The following is an 11,208-nucleotide window of genomic DNA, read 5'->3' as shown; positions in this document are numbered from 1 at the left end:
AAAATAATTTCCTCTTTCTTGACCTCCATTCCAATGTAACTAAGAGGATAACTTGTATTACTCCCTTCCTAGTTCACTTTTGCATGCTTGCACGATGAACATGGATATCACTTTTGGGGTTTGGTTCAATGTATGCTTCAGAGTTCATGCAGTGAGCTTTTGGTAGTCAACCTTCTTACTTGAGGGCGAGCAAGGTTTAAGCGTAGGGAGGTCGACGGCTCTATATTTTACGAATTTTTAGAGACCATTTGTTGCATATTCTCTTTATATATTATGTTCCATTGAACCAAATAGTTGCCCATTATGCATGTTCACCAGTATTTGCACTTATCATTGTGAGCATTGCACATTTAGTATTTTATTTTATTTTTATTAGTTTCTCGTGTTTTCTCATGTCTATAGGTGTTTTGGAGCAACCTAGGACCAATCACGATGAAAGGACCAAGGATGGAATTGATACGAAGTCAGCCACGGGACATACTTAGCCATTTCGGAGGTCGGAAAAAGTAATTTTTGCAAAGTGCTCCAAATCAAGATCTAAAACCAGAAATGGATCAAGTTGATCATACAAATCCAACAAACCCAAGAACGTCAAATTCTGAGTTCGTATGAAGAAATGGCGCCCATTTTACCGGAGAAAGACAACACAAATCAACACAAAAGACGGCGTTTCAAATGACCACACACGGTCGTTTGAGTGGCCGTTTGACATCCAGATGATGACCCACAAGTATAGGGGATCAATCGTAGTCCTTTCGACAAGTAAGAGTGTCAAACCCAATGTGGAGCAGAAGGAAATGACAAGTGGTTTTCGGAATGGTATTTTCTGCAAGCACTGAAATTGTCGGTAACAGGTAGTTTGATAGCAAGATAATTTGTAACGAACAAGTAACGGTGTCACACCCAATATGCGACCCTATCCTCAAGGAACTAAGGTCGCACCAAGGATAGAAGCGCCTATCGAAGACACTTTGCAAGGTGGATATCATTACATCGTACCATTACATAATAGATGGGGATACATACAAAGGCATACAAATGCCACATGAATACAACAAACATCATACAGAAGAGAGGCATCCTACTATGGATAAAAAATCAAACGACAAACACAAACGACATCCACCCTGCTAGCCCAGGCTGCTGAACAGGAACCTATCCCTTGATCGAAGAAGAAGCTGAAGGACTCGAAAACAAGCAAGCATCGCTCCCATGTTAGATCATCGCATTACCTGTACCTGCAACTGTTGTTGTAGTAATCTGTGATCCACAAGGACTCAGCAATCCCATTACCATGGGTATCAAGACTAGCAAAGCTTAATGGGTATGGCACAGATAAGTGGTGAGGTTGCAGCAGCACTAAGCATTGTATGGTGGCTAACATACGAATACAAGAATAAGATGAGAAACTACGCAAACGGTTGCAAACTAATAATGATCAAGAAGTGATCCTGAACTACTTATGTTCAAACATAACCCCACCATGTTCTCTTCTCGACTCACTCGAAAAGAGACAGTCACGGTTACACACGTGGTTGGTGTATTTTAATTCGGATCTGGTGTCAATTTCTCTACAACCGGATATTAAAAATTCCCATCTGCCACATAACCGCGGGTATGGTTTTCGAAAGATCAAACTCTGCCGGGTTGTCCCAACTTAGTCCATCACAAACTCTCATGATCAACGGAGGAAAATCCTCCTCTTGGAACAACCCGATCAAGCTCGGAGTCCCGATTCACAAGACATTTCGACAATGGTAAAACAAGTCCAGCAAGACCTCCCGACATGTCGACAATCCCGATAGGAGCCGCGTATCTCGTTCTCAGGACACGACAGGTAAGCGACGCGTACAGGTGCCAAATACCCCAAGTTGCCAAGGGGCCCCCGCACAGTTCCCTAGTATGGACCAACACCAACAGCACTGGCCCCCCTATATTATGTTGAATAACGATCCTCGGGTAGCGCTAACTCCGTATGCGTCAAATTTATTATCATTTTTATTATTATGTTGGGCAAATGTTAAAACCAATGTTGGGCCTTGCTGGAGGAGTTTTATTCAAAGCAAACTGCCAAGAGGGGCCCATAAACCCCGACCATGTTAGGAACACAAAATCAAGGAACATAACACCGGTATGACGGAAACTAGGGCGGCAAGAGTGGAACAAAACACCAGGCAAAAGGCCGAGCCTTCCACCCATTACCAAGTATATAGATGCATTAATTAAATAAGAGATATTGTGATATCCCGTGATACCCATGTCCCAACATGGAACAACCTGCAACTGCACCTTCAACTAGCAACGCTACAAGAGAGGCTGAGGAAAGTGGTAACATAGCCAAACAACAGTTTGCTAGGATGGTGGAAAAGGTTAGACGCTGTCATGGCAATTTGGGAGGCTTGATAAACAAGTGGTAGGTGGCGCGACATCGCGATAGCATCGAGACAACTAGCGAAGCAAAGATAATAGTGGTATCCAGGGTAACGGTCATCTTGCCTGAAATAGCGCTAGGAAGAAGACCGAGTCCATGAAGAAGACCGAGTCCATGAAGAAGCTGAACGGGTGTAGACGAACCAAGCGTAGACGAAAGAATCCTCACGATCGCAACGAAACAGGAACTATCGAGAAGAAGCACAACCGGAAAGAAGCAAACAACATGGTAAACACACAACACATCACATGACATGATGCTCATCCAAGTATGATGCATGACAAGGCTACATGATGCTACCCATGGCAAGAGATGATGCATACAAGAATCCCACATCAAAGCAAGTTTAAATGAGGCCGGAAACAACATATAACACTTCCAGAAAGTCCCCATATGCAAATTTCAAAATTGGTCCAGATCTAAATAACACATTATGTTGATGTTGTTAAAAGCAAGTTAATATGCACCACGATGATGTACATGTCTTTCTAGTTAAGTTACATACAAGGTTCATTTAATTCGGAGTTACGGCCTAGAAGATATGAGCAAAACAAGTTAAACATGGCATTGATGCAAATGCAAGCAAAACATAATCAAAAACACTCCAAAACATGGATGCAATATGGCATGATGAAACTACAAGCAATTCTAAGCAAGTTTCACATAGGGCATGAACAAAACGGAGCAACGGTTCAACACATACACCCAAGACAAGTTTAAATATCAATCTGCCCAAAACAGCAACTAGGCATATTGCAAGCATCAAAACAACAAGCTACAGGAACTATATGGGCACAAACTTGAGATGCACTTCAAGTACAGATTACATACTTCAAATATCATTACCGTTCAGGTTCATAGGCATCAATATTAAACGAATATTATCAACGCAAAAAGCAACTTTATAACACCAATTAGGACTTGGTGAAAAACTGGGCATATACATGAGCAGAGTTAATATGATGTCATGTTGGAGGCATTAAACTACTATGCTATAGTGCATGAACATGGCATCAAAAGGTATATAATGCTACTACATATCATGGATCTCAAATAATGCAACATGGCATACACATAGGATAAACAAGTTCATGGCATTCGTCAAGACAAGATGCAAACATGAAATAGCAGATTCACAGACGGTGAAAATCTGAGAATGCAAAACAGTAACATTATGATGCTGAATTTGGAGGCACATAACAGCAAGCATAGCAATTTTAATAAATACAAAAAGTACATATTCAGTTAGAATACATGGCATACTCCAACTTACTCCATGGGCACAAATCCATATGATACATAGATTAATTATATGGCAACCAAGAGCAAGAATGAGTCAAGATACAGCAAGTTATATGGCAACCAAGAGCATAACTTCAAAGTAGATATCACATATACTAAATCACATCAAAGAATCATATGCATATGACTTATGGATTAGTGGGAACCATCAAGCAAAGATAGAAAGTTTTATAACAGACAGTTTTAGCTTTGTGAAAAATGGAGGTCTGAAATCAGCAACATCGACTAGGCATGTTTGCAGGCTCATATCAGTCACCTCATGTAATATCATGGCATTAAATAAATACTAAAAGCAGGAGGACATAAAAATTTACCAAACACATGTTGACGAGATGCTTATATGACATATGCATTAGATCACACAAAAATAACAAAAGGGCAAGTTTTATCAGTTTCAGCAGTTAACAGCAATATGCACTTTTGCAACAGATATTATGACATGTATATGAATCCTAACATGAAAGCAACAAACACCATCACGTAGAGCACATAGAGTACAACAAAAAAAATATAGATCATCTCCATAGGGTTAACATGCACAATGTTATGGCCTACACAAAATGCCTATATGATGTTGAAAACCTGGGACTTCGCCGTTTTTAACCGGAAAAATAGAGTGACCGACATATACTAAATGACGCTCGGGCGCGAGATAGCACAGACGATGGTTGCTCTCCTTAGCGGGCCGAGGCCCATTCGGCGGTGGTTGGGGCAGGCCGGCTGGGCCAGGGGAAAGTGCAGCGGAGCTGGGCCTGCAGCGGGGCTGGCCCATGACGATGACGAGGGCGGGCGGTCGAGCCGTTGCTCTGTTCGACCTCGATCAGGGCCATGGCGGCGGTGGCAGCGTCTTGGCAAGGTGGGCACGGACATCGGGGTCAAGGGGACGGGGACGGTACCAGAGTCCGGATCTGGTGGCTCCCGGCCGGATCTGTGTAACGGCGGAACGGGGAATGATGGATCGGCGCCAGAGAGAGTAGGCGGCGACCTGGTGCGGGGAGGAGGCGAGCTGCTGCGGGCTCCCAAGGTGACGCGGGCAGCGGGGTCCGACGCGGGACGCGGGAAGGCGGCAGCGAGAATTTGGCGGAGGCGCTCGGCGGCACGGCTACCGAGGCGAGGAGGTGGGGGCGCTCGGGGAGAGCCCCGGTTCGAGTGCATGGGGGTGCCTATGGGCTGCGGTTGCGGCTCAAGCCGGGCGGGCCAGATCCGGGCCACGGCGCGCCCATGCGGTGGGAGACAAGGGGAGTGGTGGAGGTGGCGGCTGGAGGTTGGTGGGGCACGAACAACGAGGTGGGAGCTAGGTTTTCTAGATTAGGAAGGACTAGGCCTTCCTTATATAAGCAGAGCTAGGGTTAGGGGAGTTCGAGGTGGTTTTAGAGCCCTCCGGTGTCGATCGGACGACACTAGATGCAGGGGGCTAGGCTGAGCCTATTGGGCTGTGTAGGAGGCCTAGTGGGTTGTGTAGGAGGCCTTGGGCTGAGAAGAGAGAGATGAAGTGCGGCCCGGAACGGGTTTCCAGATACCGAAAATGTTCGATGAATTAACCGGTTATAATAGTTATCTGTTGGGGGCATCAAACGGACTTCGAATGCGACGAAATTTTGCAGGCGGTCTACCTACAATAAAACAAGAACGTACGCCAACTTTCATCCCATTCCGAGAACATTTTTATCCCACTCATAAAATAATATTTTGGAGGTGCCGCGGGCGCGTGCGAGTGTCATTGGGCTCAGAACGAACAACAAAGAGAACTGGGAGACCCGGCCGGATGCAAGTTTTGAAAAACATGCAGATGAAATGCACATGATGACATGGCGAAGTGCAACACGCAAGCGAATGACATGGCAATGACGGCGAATAACTGGAAGACACCTGGCGCACCGGTCTCGGGGCGTTACAAACGGTAACGGTAAATAAAGTGCGGCAAGGTAGCCCAATCCTTTTTGTATCAAAGTACAGGCCAAAACGGTCTCTTATAATAAGAAAAGTGTTCTTGAGAGTACATGGCAATTTCATCTAGTCACTTTGATCATGTGTGTTTGATTCGCGTTCGCTACTTTGATAATTTGATATGTGGTTGGACCGATGCTTGGGTGTTGTTCTTACTTGAACAAGCCTCCCACTTATGATTAACTGCCTCGCAAGGATCCGCAACTATGAGAAAAGTATTAAGATAAAATCTAACCATAGCATTAAACATATGGATCCAAATCGATCCCTTACGAAGTAGCACATAAACTAGGGTTTGAGCTTTCGTCACTCTAGCAACCCATCATTTAATAACTACTCCACAATGCATTCCCTTAGGCCCAAAGATGGTGAAGTATCATGTAGTCGATGTTCACATGACACCACTAAGGGAATCACAACATACATATCATCAAACTATCAAACACATGTTAAATTCACATGATTACTTGCAACATGACTTCTCTGTGACCTCAAGAACGAGATTAACTACTCATAAATGATATTCATGCTCAACATCAGAGGGGTATTAAATAGCATAATGGATCTGAACATATAATATTCCACCAAATAAACCATATAGTAATCAACTACAAGATGTAATTGACACTACTAGTCACCCACAGGTACCAATCAGAGGTTCCGGTACAAAGATTTAACACAAGAGATGAACTAGGGTTTGAGATGAGATGGTGCTGTTGAAGGTGTTGATGGAGATTGGACTCCCAAACATGACAAGGTTGTTGGTGAGGATGATGGCTTCGATTTCCCCCTTCGAGAGGGAAATTCCCCTGGCGGAATTGCTCCACCGGAGGGCAAAAGTGCTCCTGCCCAAGTTCCGCCTCGAGATGGCGGTGCTCCGTCCTGAAAGTCCTCTCCTTATTTTTCTAGTCAAAATGCCTTATATACCAAAAGATGGGCACCAGAGGTATTACTGTTGTTCCTAATGATAAAAATGAACTCATCCCAAGAATTGTTACTGGCTATAGAATGGTGATTGACATTAGAAATTTATACAAAGGTACTAGAGATATAGTGTTTAATTCTTTGTCCATTGACCACCTTCGGGTTAGTACCTTTAGCATTATTGTTCTTAATAGCTCCAGAGTGATAAACTTCTTTGACGATATACGGTCCTTCCCATTTGGAAAGAACTTTTCCTGCAAACAATATGAAACGAGAGTCTACAATAGAACATGTTCAACAACTTTGAATTCCCGCTTTTTGATTCTTTTGTCATGCCACCTTTAACTTTCTCTTTAAATAGTTTGGCATTTTCATATGCTTGGGTTCTCCATTCATCTAGTGAGCTAATATCAAATGACCTCTTTTCACCGGCAAGTTTGTACTCATAATTGAGTTCTTTGATTGCCCAATATGCTTTGTGTTATAACACAAGAGGCAAATGACAAGCTTTTCCATAAACCATTTTATATGGAGACATACCCATAGGATTCTTATAAGATGTTCTGTAGGCCCAAAGTTAATCATCTAATTTCTTAGTCCAATTCTTTCGGGACCTATTGACAATTTTTTGTAATATTAATTTTATTTCTCTATTGCTAAGTTCAACTTTACCATTAGATTTAGGATGATAGCGTGATGCAATTCTATGGTTAACATCATATTTAGCAATCATTTTACGAAAAGCACCATGAATAAAGTGTGAACCACCATCAGTCATTAAATATCCCAGGACTCCAAACCTTGGGAAAATAACTTCTTTAGGCATTTGAATGGAGGTGTTATGATCGGCACTACTAGTTGGAATAACTTCTACCCACTTAGTAACATAATCAACAACAACGAAAATATGTGTATACCCATTAGAGGAAGGAAAAGGTCCCATATAATCAAAGCTCCAAACATCAAATGGTTCAACAACAGTTTTATATTTCATAGGCATTTCCTGGCGCTTAGAGATATTACCTATTCTGTGACATTCATCACAAGACAAGACAAACTTACGGGCATCCTTGAAAAGAGTAGGCCAATAAAAACCAGATTGTTATATGTTGTGAGCAGTTCTATCTCCTGCATGATGTCCCCCATAGGCTTCGGAGTGACATTTCATTTGTCCCTATTCATGCTCAGGTACACAACGTCTAATAATACCATCTAATCCTTCTTTATAAAGTTGTGGGTCATACCAAAAGTAATGTCTTAAATCGTAGAAGAACTTTTTCTATTGTTGGTATGTGAAACTAGGTGGTATAAATTTAGCAACAATATAATTAGCATAGTCAGCATACTAAGGAGTATTATGAGAAGCATTTATTACAGCTAGTTGTTCATAAGGAAAGCTATCATCGATAGGTAGTGGGTCATCAAGAATATTCTCTAACCTAGACAAGTTATCAGCTACGGGGTTCTAGGCTCCTTTCCTATCAGTGATATGTAAGTCAAATTCTTGTAGCAAGAGAACCCACCTAATGAGTCTAGGTTTAGCATCTTTCTTTTCCATAAGATATTTTATAGCAGAATGATCAGTGTGAACAATTACTTTGGAATCAACAATGTAAGATCTGAATTTATCACAAGCAAACACAACTGCTAAAAATTCTTTCTCAGTACTAGCATAATTTCTTTGGGCACTTTCTAGAGTTTTGCTTGCATAATGGATACCATTTAATTTCTTCTCAATTCTTTGTCCTAGAACATCACCAACAACATAATCACTAGCATCACACAGAATTTCAAAAGGCAAGTTGCAATCAGCTGGTTGTACTATAGGTGCAGAAGTTAAGGCTTTCTTAAGTGTTTCAAAGGCTTCTACACAATCATCATCAAAACCAAATGGAACATCCTATTGCAAAAGATTAGTAAGAGGCCTAGAAACTTTAGAGAAGTCTTTAATAAACCTCCTATGGAATGACCTAGGAAACTACAAATACCTTTGATATCTTTAGGACATGGCACTTTCTCAATTGCATCAGCTTTAGCTTTATCCACCTTAATACCTCGTTTAGAAACCTTATGCCCCAAGACAATGCCTTCATTAACCATAATTTGGCAGTTCTCCCAATTCAAGACAAGATTAGTTTGTTCACATCTGTGCAAAACTCGATCAAGGTTGCTTAAGCAATCATCAAAAGACGTTCCGTAAATGGAAAAATCATCCATGAAAACCTCAACAATCTTTCCACAAAAATCAGAGATATAACAGTCATACAGCTTTGAAAGGTAGCAGGTGCATTGCATATGCCGAAAGGCATATGTCTACAAGCATAAGTTCCAAAAGGACAAGTAAAGATGGTTTTCTCTTGATCAGGTAGTGAAACAGATATTTGAGAGAAACCAGAATGTCTATCAAGAAAACAAAAGTGTGCATGCTTTGATAGTCTTTCTAACATTTGATCAATGAAAGGAAGAGGGTAATGATCTTTTCTAGTAGCTTTCTTTAAATTTCTAAAATCAATCACCATTCTATAGCTAGTAACAATTCTTTGTGGGATGAGTTCATTTTTATCATTAGTAACAATAGTAATACCTCTGGTGCCCATCTTCTGGTATATAAGGCATTTTGACCTTGAAAAAATAAGGAGGGGACTTTCGGGATGGAGCATCGCCGTCTTGAGGCGGAACTTGGGCAGGAGCACTTTTGCCCTCCGGCGGAGCGATTCTGCCGGGGGAACTTCCCTCCCGGAGGGGGAAATCGAAGCCATCTTCATCACAAACAACCCTCTCATCTTTGGGATGGCAATCTCCATCAACATCTTCAACAGCCTCTCAAACCCTAGTTCACTCTCTTGTACCGGAACCTCATATTGGTACCTATGGGTGACTAGTAGTGTTAATTACATCTTGTAGTTGATTACTATATGGCTTATTTGGTGGAAGATTATATGTTTAAATCCATTATGGTATTTAATAACCCTCTGATCTTGAGCATGATTATCATTTGTGAGTAGTTACTTTTGTTCTTGAGGTCACGTGAGAAGTCATGGTGCAAGTAATCATGTGAACTTGATATGTTTTTGATATTTTAATGATATGTATGTTGTGATTCCCTTAGTGGTGACATGTGAATGTCGACTACATGGCACTTCGGCATATTTGGGCCTAAGGGAACGCATTGTGGAGTAGTTATTAGATGATGGGTTGCTAGAGTGACAGAAGCTTAAACCTTAGTTTTTGTGTTACTTCGTAAGGGACCGATTTGGATCCAAATGCTTAATGATATGGTTCGACTTTATCCTAATACTTTTCTCGTAGTTGCGGATGCTTGCGAGGGGGTTAATCATAAGTAGGAGGTTTGTTCAAGTAAGAACATCACTAAGCACCGGTCCACCCACATATCAAATTATCAAAGTAGCGAACATGAATTAAACCAACATGATGAAAGTGACTAGATGAAATTCCCGTGTACCCTCAAGAACGCTTTGCTTATTTTAAGAGACCATTTTGGCCCGTCCTTTGCCACAAAAGGATTGGGCTACCTTGCTGCACTTTATTTACCGTTACCGTTACCGTTACTTGCTCATTATAAATTATCTTGCTATCAGACTACCTGTTACCATCAATTTCAGTGCTTGCATAAAATACCTTGCTGAAAACCACTTGTCTTTTCCTTCTGATCCTCATTGGGTTCGACACTCTTACTTATTGAAAGGACTACGATTGATCCCCTATACTTGTGGGTCATCCGGCCTGAGCCCCGAAAATCCGTCCATGACAGCTCGGACATCCGACATCCCCCCGGAAATCCAGAAGAGGAGTACAGCAGCGAAGGCCATCAAGTGGCCGGACATCCCACATCTCGCGAACAGTCGGACATCCAATCCCTAGCCCGGACATCCGGCGCCTGCCTGCGCGCATGGACAGGGCCCGAGTCCCATCTATCCCCCTCTCACTTACCGCTTCGTGGACTTTCCTATATATACTCCACCTCCAATCTAGGGTTAGCAAATATGATAGCTCGTCTTAGTTGAGCTATGCCCTACATCTGCATCTCTGGAGAGAGAGAGAGAGAGAGAGAGAGAGAGAGAGAGAGAGAGAGAGAGACCACTCGCATGGAGTTCAAGACCTCCATGTGAGCATGTGAGAAGATCCCAAGGGATTCAAGACCCCCTTGTCGGAAGGATCAACCTAGATCACCAAGACCTCATCTCCTCTTGGATTTGGGATGAACTCTACCTTGTATCTTTCCCTTTGATTGTCCATCTACCATGTGGATCCATGTGTTTGTTAGTATAGTGGATGTGTGATTGGACTTGTTCTTGAGTGTTTCTCTTGTGATTTCTCCATGTTCTTTCCCGTGTTCAACATGTTCTTCGAGGAACCCCCCTCCAATTCATGGAAGATCGGCCACTAGGGTTCCGCCCTACATCATCTTGGTATCAGATCCTAGGTTCATCACAAAATTGGAGTCGTCCCCTTTGTTTTCTAGCCCAATTTTGTTTGATTTTGTCCGAATTTCATAAATCCCCAACAAAAATAGCCCCACAAATTTTTTGTGATTTGTTGGTTTGATGAGATTTTGTTGGATTTGATGCATGGATTTGCGGTGT

The sequence above is a fragment of the Triticum aestivum genome, chromosome 3D (genome assembly GCF_018294505.1).
Source record: "Triticum aestivum cultivar Chinese Spring chromosome 3D, IWGSC CS RefSeq v2.1, whole genome shotgun sequence".
Taxonomy (NCBI): Eukaryota; Viridiplantae; Streptophyta; class Magnoliopsida; order Poales; family Poaceae; genus Triticum; species Triticum aestivum.
Note: the sequence above shows the minus strand (reverse complement) of the source record.